Source organism: Hyla sarda, chromosome 4, assembly GCF_029499605.1.
Source record: "Hyla sarda isolate aHylSar1 chromosome 4, aHylSar1.hap1, whole genome shotgun sequence".
In the NCBI taxonomy this organism is placed as follows: domain Eukaryota; kingdom Metazoa; phylum Chordata; class Amphibia; order Anura; family Hylidae; genus Hyla; species Hyla sarda.
The window spans coordinates 89,332,219-89,349,925 of NC_079192.1; the positions used below are offsets into that span (position 1 = coordinate 89,332,219).

Sequence of the window (17,707 nt, forward strand, 5' to 3'; positions counted from 1 at the left end):
TTGACGAGCACAATATATGGTCTGGGGCCTGGACGTTTTCCGTTCGTCTCAGGCGTTCAGGGAACACGGTCACCCACATCCCTTCGGCCGCCTTTCTGGGACGCGACAGGATTCAGATCTTCTACCAGGGGTAGCCGAGGCTGTGTCACAGGTGTGGTGACCCAAACCACTTTAGTGCCAACTGCACTCAGCAGATATGCGCCCTCTGCTGTGGGGTGGGTCCTCTGGCGGCCACCTGTGGGCAGATTCGGTGTAACTTGTGTGGTGACCTAGGTCACCCGTTCAGCCGGTGTCCACGCTCGTTCTCTAACAATGTGACCGCCCCGGCTGGGGAGAGCCTAACGGTTGCCCCAGCGGGGGAGGGGACTAGTGGAGGAGAGGGGGCACCAAAGCCAGTGAAGGAAAAACATAAGACCCCCTCTATGCGGAGGCGAGAGGAGAAGCGCAGGTTGGAGAGGGCCCTTGAGAATGCCCAGGTGCAAGGGGTGGCTCGGGGTCCCACTCCAGACACTGGCTCAGAAGGAGGTCAGAATAACTCTGAGGCTTTGGGTGGGGCCGAACTGGATGAGGAGATAGGGAGACTGCGTAGGGAAGAAGGTCAAGATGCTCCTTCTTCCAGTCATGCCTCTGAATCCGAAACTGTGGATGAGCAGGAGAAGGAGGGGCAGACAGTAAATGGTGGCCAGGAAAAGAAGAAGAGGAGGAAGAAGAAGGATAAGAGTAAGGCAGCGCCGTCCTCCTCTTCAGTTGTAGCCTCAGACCATAGAAGGAACAACTCAGTCTATGACCCTCTGATCGTCCTTTCAAATCGATATGAGGCCCTTGGGGATACCATCTCCCCTCCTCTTCTCGGGGGTCCGGAGGCAGTGCGGCCTCCAGGAGGTGCCGAGCCTCCTTCCTCTGGGGCAGTTTCCTCAGGGGCTGAGGTAACACCAGATGCTGGAGGTAAAGATCCTGGGATGGATATATCCCTGAGTTTAAAAAGAGGCAAAGGGTCTTCCTCCGATTCAGATGGGGGTGGAGGGAAGGAGAGGAAGAAGGTTTAAGGGGTGAGGCCATCTAACTCAATCACGTTGGCATCCATTAACTGTGCCAGCATAAAATCAGATACGGCTAGATTCGCAGCCTTTGATTTTCTCGGCCGTGTTGAAGCTGACATTTTCTTTTTACAAGAGACCAGGTTGTCAGATCTAGCCTCCCTGGTAAAAGCCAGAAGAGAGTGGAGGCGCGGTCCCTCCCACTGGTCTCTTGCGGCTGAGCCGTATAGTGGGGTGGCGGTCCTTTTTACTGCTCCTGTTGAATGCAGACGGGTTATTGAGTTAGAAATGGGGAGTTGCCTGATCTTAGATGTCTTCATGAAGGGACAAGAGCTCCTACTCATTAACATCTACGCCCCGGAAACTAAGCGGGCCGTAAAGATCTCTTTATGAGGATTAAGCCCTTTTTTTTTACGAGTCGGCAAGTGATCTTTGGAGGGGACTTCAATAATGTCACAAGGTCTCAAGATAGGAGAGGCTCCAATGGTCCGCTGACTTGCGATAGTGTTGCACTGATTAGCATAGCTAGAGAAGCTCGCCTAGAGGACGCCCACATCTGGAGCCCCTCAGGCCACACGGGTTTCCCCTATCATCAAGGTAGTCGCAGGTCTAGGATAGATAGGTTTTATTTAAAGGAGGAAGCCGTAGCTTCCGCAGTGTCCGTGGTTGAGGTGGAGTTCTCCGACCACTGTATGATTTTGTTTTCCCTGAATGTTTCAGAGACCCCCCCCCCGGATGGGAAAAGGTTATTGGAAGCTGACTTCGTCCCTCCTGGAGGAAGCGGAGATAAGACAGTCCTTTGAGGATTTTCTTCAGAGTCAGGTACCTTTACTGGGCCTATGTAGTAGTAAGTCAGAGTGGTGGGAGATATTCAAGAAGCGGGTTGCGGGGTTCTTCCGCCAGCTCTCGAGCCTCAGGTCCCTGAACAGGTATCGCCTGTATCAGGGTCTGAGTAGGAAACTAGAGCTTCTTGTCTCGACTGGAGGTAGCCGTGAGGATATCTCCAGAGTGAAATCCTTGCTGATGGGGTGTCAGTACGATAGGCACGCATCTTTGGTTTTTGAGAGGGATTTCGGGAAGTACCGCTCGCCCGACCCTTACACAAACTGTAAGATGTCAGTGAGTAGTAAAGTCATTTCAGGACTGATTGATAGTACAGGATCTCTGAATCGGTCCAGATCAGGGATCTTGGAGGTCGTCAGATCCTTCTACTCGCACCTCTTGGGAAGGAAGGATCTAGATCAAGACAAGATGTCGGCTTTCCTGGCTGAAACCATTCCTGAGCCAGGGGTAGACCCCTCTCTTGATGTTTTGGCAGAAGAAATCAGGGAAGAGGAAGTGAGACTGGCGATCGAGGGGCTCGCCCCTAAGAAGTCGCCAGGTCCGGATGGCTTAACATCCGAGTGGTACAGGACCTTTAAGGAGTCTTTAGCTCCCCTCTTGACTGAGGTATTCAATGAGTGTCTCTACTCGGGCACTCTGCCGAATTCAATGAGGAGGTCAGCCCTGATTCTTCTGTCAAAGGGTAAAGATCCCAGCCGTATTGAGAATTGGAGGCCCATAGCTCTTCTCAATACGGACAGGAAGCTTCTGGCTAAGATACTGTTTAATCGGCTGGTGAAGTTTGCACCCCGGCTCCTTTCGGGGGCTCAGCACTGCTCTGTTCCAGGCCGAAGCACCTTAAGTGCGGACCTTAGTGTCAGGGAGGCAGTGGAGCGGAGTAGAGCGGGTTTCTGGAAGGGGTACTTGCTGTCCCTGGATCAGGCCAAAGCGTTTGATCGGGTGAACCACGAGTACCTCTGGTCCGTCCTCCTGAGATATGGCTTACCGAGTACTTTTGTTAATTGGCTTAAGATCTTGTATGCAGGGGCAGAGAGTTTCCCACTGGTGAACTGGTGGTCTGGCCGCTGTTTTGAGGTGGGGTCCGAAGTCCGTCAGGGTTGTCCTTTGAGCCTGCTTTTATACGTGTTTGCGATCGATCCCTTCGTCCGGAGGGTAGATTGTGGGCCGTTGGCGGGAGTCAGGATGAGTCTGGCGGAGCTGGATGTCGCCCACAGAGTGGTGGCGTACGCTGACGATGTCACTATTTTTGTCTCCTCGTGAGAGGAGGTCGATGTGGTGATGTCGGAAGTGGACCGCTACTCGGAGGCATCTGGGTCTAAGATCAACCGGGATAAGTGTGAGAGTCTCTGGCTGGGAGGGGGAGATCCCACGTTTGATCTCCCGGACACTCTTCCCGGGCCCCAAGAGTCAGCAAAAGTTTTGGGCATCATATTCGGCCAGGATGATTATCCAACCAAAAACTGGGATGGTAAGCTCCAGGATGCCGCTCAGAAGGTGGACCAATGGAAGGGTTGGTCTATGACCCTCAGGGAAAGGGTACACCTGATCAAATCGTACCTGCTCCCCTTGTTTATCTATCTGCAGCGTATGTATCTTGAAAGAAGGTTACTACATTAGAATCTACAGCCTGTTTTTCCAACTGTTATGGGGAAACAGGATGAACCTAGTCAAGAGGGAGGTTACGTACCGCACTAGGAGACTAGGGGGTTTATCTATGGTAAACCCTGTGGTGTTCTTAACCAACACCTTCTTGAAAGCTAACATCTCAAACCTCTGGTCAGAGTGGGCTTCTCCGTGGGTACTCTCCTGCAGGGAATGGTTTCGGCCTTTCTTCCAGGAATGGGAGACAGGAGGGCAAGTGAAGGACCTCCGTACGCCCCATGGATATCTTCCGGCTTACGCTACCCCGACTCTGAAGGCGATACGTCGGTTGGGTCTGGGAGTGTGGGAGATCAGGACCCAGTGAAGGCAGTTCCTTGACAAACGGGTTTCTGTTGACCCACTTCCAGAAGCCTCTGGTGCTCAGGGACTGCCCAGGTCGGGATCTGAGGGTGGGGTTGTACCTTTTAAGCATGAAAAGGATCCCCCAGAAGTTTTGGGACTTGGCCTGGCGCTGCTTTCAGGGGAAGCTATATGTGAGGGACAATTTGAAGTGTAGGAACTCTGATGACCGGGGTGTGGGTGAGGGTACAGTTTTAGTGTAGGGTTTTTCCTAGGGTTTTCTATTGATTTTGTAGGTGTTTTCTGTAGTGCATATATTTTGTTTATATTATATTTTATTTATATAGTAAATTTAGTAATTTTGTACCTATATTGTGTTATATCTATATTGTTTCATATTGTTTCATGTTATAGCGTTATGGTAGCCGGACCAGTTGTTGTGTTGATATGTGGTTTATTTTGTTTATTTCAGTTATTTGGTCTGTTTTATGTTTTCTTTGGTATTTTCATTAGTCCCGGATAGAGGATCCAGTTACTTTGGACGTTTTGTAAGTGAATGTATGTGTGATATGATTATTTTGATTATTTTTATTATTATTATTATTATTATTACAATATACATTTTTTTTGTAATTTTTTTTAATTTATTTATTTATTTATTATTTTAATATATGAGAAAAAAATATATATATAGATAGATTAAAAAAATATAAAAAATGTAAAAAATAAATTAAAAAATATATTAAAAAAATAAAATGTAAAAAAACATACAATAATTATTTTTTATTTTATTTATTTATTCATTTTTTTTTTTTTTAGGTGTGCTTGCTACTTTTCTGTTTAGTTTTCTTGTTGCGTGTTCCCAAGTATGGATGGTTTTGAGTTATAGTCGGGTAATGATAACTTTTATGTTTATATTTTGACAAGCCAAGTTGTGCTATTTTATTTATTTATTTTTCTTATGTTCATTTTCGGTAAGCGTGTGAGTGTTTGATTAGATATTTTGGGCATATTTTAACCCCTTGAGGACCAAGCCCATTTTGGCCTTAAGGACCAGAGCGTTTTTTGAACATCTGACCACTGTCACTTTAAACATTAATAACTCTGGAATGCTTTTAGTTATCATTCTGATTCCGAGATTGTGTTTTCGTGACATATTCTACTTTAACATGGTGGTAAATTTTTGTGGTAACTTGCATCCTTTCCTTGTGAAAAATCCTAAAATTTGATGAAAAATTTGAATATTTTGCATTTTTCTAACTTTGAAGCTCTCTGCTTGTAAGGAAAATTTATATTACAAATAAAAAAAAAATTTATTCACATATACAATATGTCTACTTTATGTTTGCATCATAGAAGTGACGAGTTTTTACTTTTGGAAGACACCAGAGGGCTTCAAAGTTCAGCAGCAATTTTCCAATTTTTCCCAAAATTTTCAAACTCACTATTTTTCAGGGACCAGTTCAGGTTTGAAGTGGATTTGAAGGGTCTTCATATTAGAAATACCCCACAAAAGACCCCATTATAAAAACTGCACCCCCAAAAGTATTCAAAATGACATTCAGTCATCATTTTAACCCTTTAGGTGTTTCACAGGAATAGAAGCAAAGTGAAGGAGAAATTTCCCAATCTTCATTTTTTACACTCGCATGTTCTTGTAGACCCAATTTTTGAATTTTTACAAGGGGTAAAAGGAGAAAATGTATACTTATATTTGTAGCCCAATTTCTCTTGAGTAAGCACATACATCATATGTGTATGTAAAGTGTTCGGCGGGCGCAGTAGAGGGCTCAGAAGGGAAAGAGCGACAAGGGGATTTTGGAGAGTATGTTTTTCTGAAATGGTTTTTGGGGGGCATGTTGCATTTAGGAAGCCCCTATGGTGCCAGAACAGCAAAAAAACCTCACATGGCATACCATTTTGGAAACTAGACCCCTTGAGGAACATAACAAGGAATAAAGTGAGCCTTAATACCACACAGGTGTTTCATGACTTTTGCATATGTAAAAAAATAATTATTTTTTTTCACTAAAATGTGTATTTCCCCCCAAATTTCAAATTTTTCCAAGGGTTAATAGCAGGAAATACCCCCCAATATTTGTAACCCCTTCTCTTCTGACTATGGAGGTAACCCATAAGTTGACCTGAAGTACACTACGGGCGAACTACAATGCTCAGAAGAGAAGGAGTCATATTTGGCTTTTTGAGAGCAAATTTTGTCGCATTTAGGAAGCCCCTATGGTGCCAGAACAGCAAAAAAAAAAAAACACATGGCATACCATTTTGGAAACTAGACCCCTTGAGGAACGTAATAAGGAATAAAGTGAGCCTTAATACCCCACAGGTGTTTCACGACTTTTGCATATGTAAAAAAAATATATTTTTTTTCACTAAAATGTGTGTTTCCCCCCAAATTTCACATTTTCCCAAGGGTTAATAGCAGGAAATCCCCCACAATATTTGTAACCCCTTCTCCTCTGAGTATGGAGGTACCCCATAAGTTGACCTGAAGTGCACTATGGGCGAACTACAATGCTCAGAAGAGAAGGAGTCATATTTGGCTTTTTGAGAGAAAATTTTGCTCGGGGAGCATGTCGCATTTAGGAAGCCCCTATGGTGCCAGGACAGCAAAAAAACCCACATGGCATACCATTTTGGAAACTAGACCCCTTGAGGAACGTAACAAGGGGTACAGTGAGCATTTGCCCCCCACTGGTGTCTGACAGATCTTTGGAACAGTGGGCTGTACAAGTTTTCATTTTCACGGACCACTGTTCCAAAGATCCGTCAGACACCTGTGGGGGGTAAATTCTCACTGCACCCCTCATTACATTCCCTGAGGGGTGTCATTTCCGAAATGGGGTCACATGTGGGGTTTTTTTTTTTTTGCGTTTGTCAAAACCACTGTAACAATCAGCCACCCCTGTGCAAATCACCTCAAATGTACATGGTGCGCTCTCCCTTCTGGGTCTTGTTGTGCGCCCCCAGAGCACTTTGCGCCCACATATGGAGTATCTCTGTAGTCAGGAGAAATTGCGTTACAAATTTTGGGGGGCTTTTTTTCCCTTTTACCTCTTGTGAAAATGTAAAGTATAGGGCAACATCAGCATGTTAGTGTAAAAAATTAAAAATTTTTACACTAACATTCTGGTGTAGACCCCAACATTTCCTTTTCATGAAGGGTTAAAGAAGAAAATACCCCCCAAACCTTGTAACGCAATTTCTCCCGAGTACGGCGATACCCCATATATGACCCTAAACTGTTGCCTTGAAATACGACAGGGCTCCAAAGTGAGAGCGCCATGTGCATTTGAGGCCTAAATTAGGGATTTGCATAGGGGTGGACATAGGGGTATTCTACGCCAGTGATTTTCAAACAGGGTGCCTCCAGCTGTTGCAAAACTCCCAGCATGCGTGGACAGTCAACGGCTGTCCGGCAATACTGGGAGTTGTTGTTTTTCAACAGCTGGAGGCTCTGCTTTGGAAACAGTGGTGTATCGGATGTTCTTATTGGGGGAGGGGGGCTGTGTAGGGGTATGTGTATGTGGCACACAGGTTAGGAAACACTGAGTTAGAAACAGACAATGTTTCCCAACCAGTGTGTCTCCAGTTGTTGCAAAACTACAACTCCCAGCATGCCCAGACAGCTGAAGGGCATGCTGGGAGTTGTAGTTCGGCAACATCTGAAGGGCCAGATGTTGCTGAACTAAAACTCCCAGCATTCCTGGACAGTCAGTTCATGCTGGGAGTTGTAGTTTTGCAACAGCTGCAAGAGCACAGATTGGAGACCATTATACAATGGTCTCCAAACTGGGGCCCTCCAGATGTTGCAAAACTACAACTCCCAGCATGCCCAGACAGCCAAAGGCTGTCTAGGCATGCTGGGAGTTGTAGTTTTCAGACTCCTAGAAGCAGCAGTGAAGATCTTCACTGCTGCTTCTGAGGACCATGTACTTACCTGCCGGTCCCGTCGCTGCTCGTCAACGTGGCCGGTCCCGCGCTGCTCCTCGGTCCCACCGCTGGTTCGGGTAAGGCCGCCGGTCCCCGCGTGTTCCCCCACCTATGGCGCGAGCCCCCGCAGCCATCGTCCCCCGTTCTGCCTGACTTCCAGGGGCGGTCAGTGCGGGGGATCTGAACTTTCACCCTAGATCACTGTGATTGGTCCACAGGGACCAATCACAGTGATCGCTGACCAGGACCATCAATGGATGGTCCTGGGGGTGAAGCAGAAGTTGTCCCCTGCTGGAAACAGCGGGACTTCTGCCAGTTAACCCGTGCGATTCTGCGCATCGCCGGGTTAACTGAATGTCATTTATAAACGTCGGGATGCGCGAACGCACTGCACAACCCGGCGTTTATATATGACATTCTGCGGGAAGGGGTTAATATCTTAGTATTTTAGTATCTTAGTAAAGCTGGGCTGGCCGGTTAGGCAGGGTTTTGTTTATGAGGTTTTGTTTTTGGTTCTAGAGTATTTCTTATTTATGTTATAGCTGGTTAAGCTTGCTTTGTGTTTTGTATTTGATAAGTTTTTGTATTTTTCTAATAAAAAGAGTGTCAGCAGAGAGCACTGTGGTCAGACTGGAAAGAAATCCAAAAAGAAAATAACTTCCTCTGTAGAATACAGCAGCTGATAAGTATTGGAAGGATTAAGATTTTTAAATAGAAATAATTTACAAATCTGGCAAATTTCCCCAACCTCAAGGTTAGTGTTTAACCACTTAAGGACCTAGGGCGTTTGGATACGCTTTGACGTCCTGGTACTTAAGGACCCAGGGCGTATTCATACGCCCGTGGGAATTTCAGTCCCCGCCGCGCGCCGGGCAGGGACCGGGCCGGGGTGACTGCTGATATCAATCAGCAGGCACCCCGCGCAAATGCCCAGGGGGGTCATCAGACACCCCCCCCCCCCCGCCCATCGGTGATCGGCGCAAATCGCAAGTGAATTCACACTTGCGATTTGTGCCGATTCCGGGTCATACGGGTCTATTGTGACCCGGTGACAAGGAATAGAAGGGGGATTGCGGTTGTTTAAGACACCCACGATCCCCCTGTAGGCATAGGAGTGAGGTGGCAGGGTTGCCACCCCTCCTATCCTTGCTATTGGTCTGCTATTGATCGTCAGAGGCGACGACCAATAGCAGACCGGGGGCGGGGGGGGTTAACTTTCGTTTTCCCCGTCTTGTCCACCCACAATAGGCGGGGCAGAACGGGGAACCGAAGGGGACCGGGCGCCGACGTCCACTTACCCGTCCGGAGGCTGTGGCGACGTTGATCGGCGGCCGGCGTCATGTGCTTCTGAAGAGGACGGCTCCCGGGATCCTACAAAAGCCGATAAGTTGATCTGGAGGGCTACAGTCTGAGACTGTGGTCTCTAACTGTAGCCCTCCAGATGTTGCAAAACTACAACTCCCAGCATGCCCAGACAGCTGTTTGGGCATGCTGGAATATGTAGTTCTGCAACAGCTGGAGGGCTGCAGTTTGAGACCACTATACAGTGGTCTCTAAACTATATCCCTCCAGATCTTGCAAAACTACAACTCCTAGCATGCCCACATAGCTGTTTGTTGTCTGGGCATGCTGGGAGTTGTAGTTTTGCAACATCTGGAGGTCCACAGTTTGGAGATCACTGTGCAGTGGTAAAAAAACTGTAGCTCTCCAGATGTTGCAAAACTGCAATCCCCAGCATGCCCAGAAAGCAAACAGCTGTCTCGGCATGCTGGGAATTATAGTTGGGTACCTCCAGCTGTTGCATAACTACATCTCCCAGCATGCCCTTCGGTGATTAGTACATGCTGGGAATTGTAGTTTTGCAACAGCTGGAGGCGCACTGGTTGGAAAATACTGAGTTAGGTAACAGAACCTAACTGAAGGTTTTCCAACCAGTGTGCCTCCAGCTGTTGCAAAAGTACAAGTACCAGCATGCACGGTCTGTCAGTACATGCTGGGAGTTGTAGTTTTGAAACAGCTGGAGGTTTGACCCCCCATGTGAATGCACAGGGTACATTCACAAAGACAGGTTTACAGTAAATTTCCTGCTTCAAGTTTGGGCTGCGGCAAATTTTTTGCCGCACCGCAAACTCCTACCGGGAAATTCACCGTAGCACGCCAGTGTGAATGTACCCTAAAAACACTACACTACACTAACACATAATAAAGGGTAAAACACTACATGTACACCCCCTTACACTGTCCCCCCCCCCCCCCCCAATAAAAAATTAAAAACGTCTTGTACGGCAGGGTTTCCAAAACGGAGCCTCCAGCTGTTGCAAAACAACAACTCCCAGCATTTCTGGACAGCCACTAACTGTCCAGGCATGCTGAGAGTTTAGCAACAGCTGGAGGCACCCTGTTTGGGAATCACTGGCGTAGAATACCCCTATGTCCACCCCTGTGCAATCCCTAATTTAGTCCTCAAATGCGCATGGCGCTCTCTCACTTCGGAGCCCTGTCGTATTTCAAGGAAACAGTTTAGGGCCACATATGGGGTATCTCCGTACTCGGGAGAAATTGCACTACAAATTTTTGGGGTCTTTCTTTCCTTTTACCGCTTGTGAAAAGGAAAAGTTGGGGGCTACACCAGCCTGTAATTTTAAAAAAATTTAAAAAAAATTTACACTAACATGCTGGTGTTGCCCCATACTTTTTATTTCCACAAGCGGTAAAAGGAAAAAAAGACCCCCAAAATTTGTAACGCAATTTCTCCTGAGTAAGGAAATACCCCAGATGTGAGCAAAAAATGCTCTGCGGGCTCACAACAAGGCTCAGGAATGAGAGCGCACCATGTACATTTGAGGCCTAAATTGGTGATTTGCACAGGGGTGGCTGATTGTACAGCGGTTCTGACAAACGCAAAAAAATAAATACCCACATGTGACCCTATTTTGGAAACTACACCCCTCACCGAACGTGACAAGGGGTATAATGAGCCTGAACACCCCACAGGTGTTTGACGAATTTTCTTTAAAGTTGGATGGGAAAATGAAAAAATATATATTTTTTCACTAAAATGCTGGTGTTACCCTAAAATTTTCATTTTCACAAGGGAAAATAGGAAAAAAGCCCCCCAAAATTTGTAACCCCATCTCTTCTGAGTAAGAACATACCCCATATGTGAATTTAAAGTGCTCTGCGGGTGAACTACAATGCTCAGAAGAGAAGGAGCGCCATTGGGATTTTGTAGAGAAAATTTGTCTGGAATTGAAGGCCACATGTGTTTACAAAGCCCCCATAGTGCCAGAACAATGGACCCCCGACACATGTGACCCCATTTTGGAACTACACCCCTCACGTAATGTAATAAGGGGTACATTGAGAATTTACGCCCCACAGGTGTCTGACAGATTTTTGGAACAGTGGTCCGTAAAAATGAAAAATTAAATTTTTCATTTGCACAGCCCACTGTTCCAACGAGCTGTGGGGTGTAAATACTCACTGCACCCCTTATTAAATTCTGTGAGGGGTGTAGTTTCCAAAATGGGGTCACATGTGGGGGGTCCACTGTTCTGGCACCACGGGGGGCTTTGTAAACGCACATTCCAAACTAATTCTCTTTCCAAAAGCTCAATGGCGCTCCTCCTCTTCTGAGCATTGTAGTTCGCCAGAACTTTCACAGAAAGAAAGCCGTTCACTGCGGCATCTTGGTCATTAGATCGGTCAGCCTGGTCCCAACCGGAGTGGTTGTGGTGCAAAACTGTGCAGCTAGGAAAAAACCGCCAGTAAGTGCCCGCTGCATTCACCAGCACAGAAAGCCATATATGCCAGCGGAAAGCCGCCACATAAATGCTGCACGTGCTGTATGCCGCAACTATGCAAATATATCTAGCACAGCCTGCAGCCTGTTCACACCTATTGTGAAAACATTCATTTCAGCTGGGATTACACTTGGCGTGTTTGTCATAAAAAACACCATGCTCGCTGCGGGCACATGTTAGGTTGGAATCAATAGGGTAATATGAAACACCAGACACTAATGGGGGTTTCTTCATCCCTTTATGGTGTTTTTAGGCTATCAAATCTGTGGGATGCCGAGAGCATGTTTTTTTTTTATTTTTGGGGGGGTATTTTCTCACTATTTTTTTTCTATAGAAATCCTTCAGTCAAATGATGAAAGAATCACATGACTTGTAATTAGAAAAGCCAGAGGGAAAAAAAACACCAAAGAAAAAACACTTCCTATAATAATAATAATAATAATGATGATGATGATGATAATAATAATACACATTGGGACAGATGTATGAAAACCTGTGCAGAGGTCAAGTGGACCAGTTGCCCATAGCAACCAATCAGATCGCTTCTTTCACAAATCTGTAAGACCCCCCCCCCCCCAGTGCTTTTAGCAAAAATAACACAAAGATAGCTGAGAAAAGACATGAGGGGGAAGATTTTGATGTTTGTTTGTTTTTTTTGCAAAAAAAGGAAAAAACATCAAACAAGAATTGTGTTTGTTCCTAGGCTTAGGCTGTGATTAAAAACAACATATAAATGGTGTTTTTCAAAGCCCACATTGCTTTATTTCTGGTGCTTTTCCCCCCTTTCGACAGACGTCTGTCCAGCTATTGCAAAGCTACAACTCCCAGCCAGTGGCAGATCCAGGGGGGGTGCAACGGGGCAATTGCCCCCCCCCCCCCCACCGAGATTGCTGCCCCCCCGCTCCCTAGCATGGTGGAGCCGAAGCTGTAAGCTCCGGCTCCACCATTCACTAACCCAGTGTTTTTCAACCACTGTGCCACGGCACACTAGTGTGCCGTGACATAGTGTAAGATGTGCCGTGGGAAAAACACCCGCCGGGTGTTTTTGCCGCGGGACACCTCTGTGTCCCGAAAGATGCTTTTGGGACACAGGGATGCCTCTAAGTCCCTGCGGCCCCGAGTTTACTTTAAAAACGCGGGGACCGCCGGGAGGTAGCGCACGCAGGGACGTCACTGACGTCCCATGCGTGCGCCCATAGCAACAATCGCAGAGGACCGGAGCAGCGAGGAGGACGCGCGCTGTCTACTTGGTAAGTGTTTCCAGCGGCGCGTCACCTTTGGTGTTCCGAGCACCGCTCCTCCGGTCCCGGGACCTACTTGTATAGCCGGACCGGAGGAGTGGTGCTCGGAACACCGAAGTGGGGCAGTACACAGGCATACAGCCTTCAGTAATACACTGTATGGCTGAAGGCTGTATGTTTGTGGGGGAACTGCACCTAATGTGGGGGGACTATACTGGGCCTAATGTGGGGGGACTATACTGGGCCTAATGTGGGGGGACTATACTGGGCCTAATGTGGGGGGGACTATACTGGACCTAATGTGGGGGGACTATACTGGGCCTAATGTGGGGGGACTATACTGGGCCTAATGTGGGGGGACTATACGGGGCCTAATGTGGGGGGACTATACTGGGCCTAATGTGGGGGGACTATACTGGGCCTAATGTGGGGGGACTATACTGGGCCTAATGTGGGGGGACTATACTGGGCCTAATGTGGGGGGACTATACTGGGCCTAATGTGGGGGGGGGACTATACTGGGCCTAATGTGGGGGGGACTATACTGGGCCTAATGTGGGGGGGACTATACTGGGCCTAATGTGGGGGGGACTATACTGGGCCTAATGTGGGGGGGGGCTATACTGGGCCTAATGTGGGGGGACTATACTGGGCCTAATGTGGGGGGACTATACTGGGCCTAATGTGGGGGGGACTATACTGGGCCTAATGTGGGGGGGACTATACTGGGCCTAATGTGGGGGGGACTATACTGGGCCTAATGTGGGGGGGACTATACTGGGCCTAATGTGGGGGGACTATACTGGGCCTAATGTGGGGGGGACTATACTGGGCCTAATGTGGGGGGGACTATACTGGGCCTAATGTGGGGGGACTATACTGGGCCTAATGTGGGGGGACTATACTGGGCCTAATGTGGGGGGGGGACTATACTGGGCCTAATGTGGGGGGGACTATACTGGGCCTAATGTGGGGGGGGACTATACTGGGCCTAATGTGGGGGGACTATACGGGGCCTAATGTGGGGGGACTATACGGGGCCTAATGTGGGGGGACTATACTGGGCCTAATGTGGGGGGACTATGCGGGGCCTAATGTGGGGGGACTATGCGGGGCCTAATGTGGGGGGACTATACGGGGCCTAATGTGGGGGGGACTATGCGGGGTCTAATGTGGGGGGACTATGCGGGGCCTAATGTGGGGGGACTATGCGGGGCTTAATGTGGGGGGACTATGCAGGGCCTAATGTGGGGGGACTATGCGGGGCCTAATGTGGGGGGACTATGCGGGGCCTAAAGTGGGGGGACTATGCGGGGCCTAATGTGGGGGGACTATAGGGGGCCTAATGTGGGGGGACTATGCGGGGGCCTAATGTGGGGGGACTAAGCGGGGGCCTAATGTGGGGGGACTATGCGGGGCCTAATGTGGGGGGACTATACTGCCAACCTAATGTGGGGGGACTATACTGCCAAACTAATGTGGGGAGACTATACTGCCAACCTAATGTGGGGGGGACTATACTGCCAACCTAATGTGGGGGGACTATACTGCCAACCTAATGTGGGGGGACTATACTGCCAACCTAATGTGTGGGGACTATACTGCCAACCTAATGTGGGGGAAAATAAGATATATGCAAGATAAGATATATGCAGTGTGCATAGGAATTTGTTCATATATATATATATTTTTTTTTTTTTACTATAGTCCGGTCCTCCAAGGAGACAAGTGCAGTAAGTACTGAGTGACAGTGAGACAGATAAATAGATATAGTGCAGTGCGTTTTTTCCCTCTTTTTTTTTGCTCGTCAACCTCGGTAGCGGTGCCCCGCGAAAAAAAAAATTTCCGAGGTGTGCCCCGACCCGAAAAAGGTTGGGAAACACTGCACTAACCTTACACACACGCTGTGAGTACACAGCGTGTGAGCTGCGGGGACGAGATCCACTAAAGGCCGGCGTGATGACGTCACATCATCGCGCCGGCGCCTGGAGGACCCGTCCCTGCGGCCTGCATACTGTAAGTAAGGGTATGCTCAGGGTCCAGGGGATTATGGAAACAGGATATGCGCCACTGTTAGGAGGAGGGGGGTCAGAGAAAAGGGAATATTTAATGAGGGTCTGCAGCAGGGACGTGCACACATAGGAGTGAAAGGGGGCTGGAGCCCCTGCCCTTTTCCTCACCTGCCCCTCTAGTGCCCTCACAAAAGGAGGTGCAGACTCAGGCTGACAAGTGAAGTAAAAAGGATCCATTGCTGGAGATTTGTATGTGGTTTAATGGAGGGTGCTGTGCCCTCCCTGCAGCAAGGGGGCGCCACTCACCCTGTCATTATCTGCCATTTCTTTGCTTCTCTCCACACGGAGGAGACAGGAGCAGAGGAGGCAGAGGGAGGCCCCGCCCACAACATGTCCGGCCACAAACCAGTCTAAGCAGCCCTTACTGTAAGTAACTGTAAATATATGTGAGTGATTGTATGTGAGTGTGTGTGTATATATATATATATATATATATATATATATACATATATGTGTGTGTGTCTATCTCTATGTATGTGCAGAGAGGGATGGATGGGGCCTTACTGTAAGTAACTGTAAATATATGTGAGTGATTGTATGTCAGTGTGTGTGTATATATATATATATATATATATATATATATATACATATATGTGTGTGTGTCTATCTCTATGTATGTGCAGAGAGGGATGGATGGGGCCTTACTGTAAGTAACTGTAAATATATGTGAGTGATTGTATGTCAGTGTGTGTGTGTACATATGTGAGTGATTGTATGTCAGTGTGTGTGTGTATATATGTGAGTGATTGTATGTCAGTGTGTGTATATGTATATATGTGAGTGATTGTATGTCAGTGTGTGTATATGTATATATGTGAGTGATTGTATGTCAGTGTGTGTGTGTATATATGTGAGTGATTGTATGTCAGTGTGTGTATATGTATATATGTGAGTGATTGTATGTCAGTGTGTGTGTATGTATATATGTGAGTGATTGTATGTCAGTGTGTGTATGTATATATGTGAGTGATTGTATGTCAGTGTGTGTATGTATATATGTGAGTGATTGTATGTCAGTGTGTGTGTGTATATATGTGAGTGATTGTATGTCAGTGTGTGTATATGTATATATGTGAGTGATTGTATGTCAGTGTGTGTATGTATATATGTGAGTGATTGTATGTCAGTGTGTGTATGTATATATGTGAGTGATTGTATGTCAGTGTGTGTATGTATGTATATATGTGAGTGATTGTATGTCAGTGTGTGTGTATATATGTGAGTGATTGTATGTCAGTGTGTGTATATGTATATATGTGAGTGATTGTATGTCAGTGTGTGTGTATATGTATATATGTGAGTGATTGTATGTCAGTGTGTGTGTGTGTATGTATATATGTGAGCGATTGTATGTCAGTGTGTGTATGTATATATGTGAGTGATTGTATGTCAGTGTGTGTGTGTGTATGTATATATGTGAGTGATTGTATGTCAGTGTGTGTGTATATGTATATATGTGAGTGATTGTATGTCAGTGTGTGTGTGTGTATGTATATATGTGAGTGATTGTATGTCAGTGTGTGTATGTATATATGTGAGTGATTGCATGTCAGTGTGTGTATGTATATATGTGAGTGATTGCATGTCAGTGTGTGTATATGTGGGTGATTGTATGTCAGTGTTTGTATATGTATATATGTGAGTGATTGTATGTCAGTGTGTGTATATGTATATATGTGATTGATTGTATGTCAGTGTGTGTATGTATATATGTGAGTGATTGCATGTCAGTGTGCGTATATGTATATATGTGAGTGATTGTATGTCAGTGTGTGTATATGTATATATGTGGGTGATTGTATGTCAGTGTGTGTATATGTATGTATGTGAGTGATTGTATGTCAGTGTGTGTGTGTGTATATATGTGAGTGATTGTATGTCAGTGTGTGTGTGTATATGTATATATGTGAGTGATTGTATGTCAGTGTGTGTGTATATGTATATATGTGAGTGATTGCATGTCAGTGTGTGTGTATGTATATATGTGAGTGATTGTATGTCAGTGTGTGTATATATGTGAGTGATTGTATGTCAGTGTGTGTATGTATATATGTGAGTGATTGTATGTCAGTGTGTGTGTATATGTATATATGTGAGTGATTGTATGTCAGTGTGTGTGTATGTATATATGTGAGTGATTGTATGTCAGTGTGTGTGTATGTATATATGTGAGTGATTGTATGTCAGTGTGTGTGTATATGTATATATGTGAGTGATTGTATGTCAGTGTGTGTATATGTATATATATGAGTGATTGTATGTCAGTGTGTGTATATGTATATATGTGAGTGATTGTATGTCAGTGTGTGTGTGTGCATGTATATATATATGTGAGTGATTGTATGTCAGTGTGTATATGTATATATGTGAGTGATTGTATGTCAGTGTGTGTGTATATATGTGAGTGATTGTATGTCAGTGTGTGTGTGTATGTATATATGTGAGCAAGTGAATCTATGTGTATATGTATGTATGTGTATGTATGTATATATGTGTGTATCTATGTGTGTATGTGTGTCAGGGATGTGGAAATCCTATAGCCCGACGCCCGGGACAAGTAGTTTTGGGCGCCGGGCAGGTGAATTGTTTATAGATTTAGCCTTGTATCGGGCAGGGACAGACAGACTTCCCCCCCCCCTTATTTTTCTTTAATGTCGGTGTGAGGCGCAGGAGCCGATGGAAGTCTACACCTCACACCGGCGCTCAGAGTGTATGGAGGGGGCGGCGGCCTCCAGCTGACTGCAGAGCCCCCTTATCTCCCCTCCCGGAGGATGGACGGAGCTCAGAAGACACAGCAGGGGGAGAGAGAGGATGTAGAC

At 46.5% G+C, this 17,707-nt stretch overlaps 1 long non-coding RNA gene across 2 annotated transcripts in view; it reads left to right on the plus strand.

Annotated features, from left to right (window-relative positions):
• Nucleotides 1–14,575: 14,575 nt before the first annotated feature.
• Nucleotides 14,576–17,707, plus strand: part of LOC130368194 (uncharacterized) — a 13,494-nt gene continuing 10,362 nt past the window's right edge. The window contains exon 1 of one of the 2 annotated variants that reach the window (XR_008892341.1): nucleotides 14,576–15,254. This is a non-coding gene — a long non-coding RNA (uncharacterized LOC130368194). Of the gene's footprint in view, nucleotides 15,255–17,547 lie in introns of those variants that run through there. The other variant, XR_008892342.1, reaches the window with a different exon arrangement.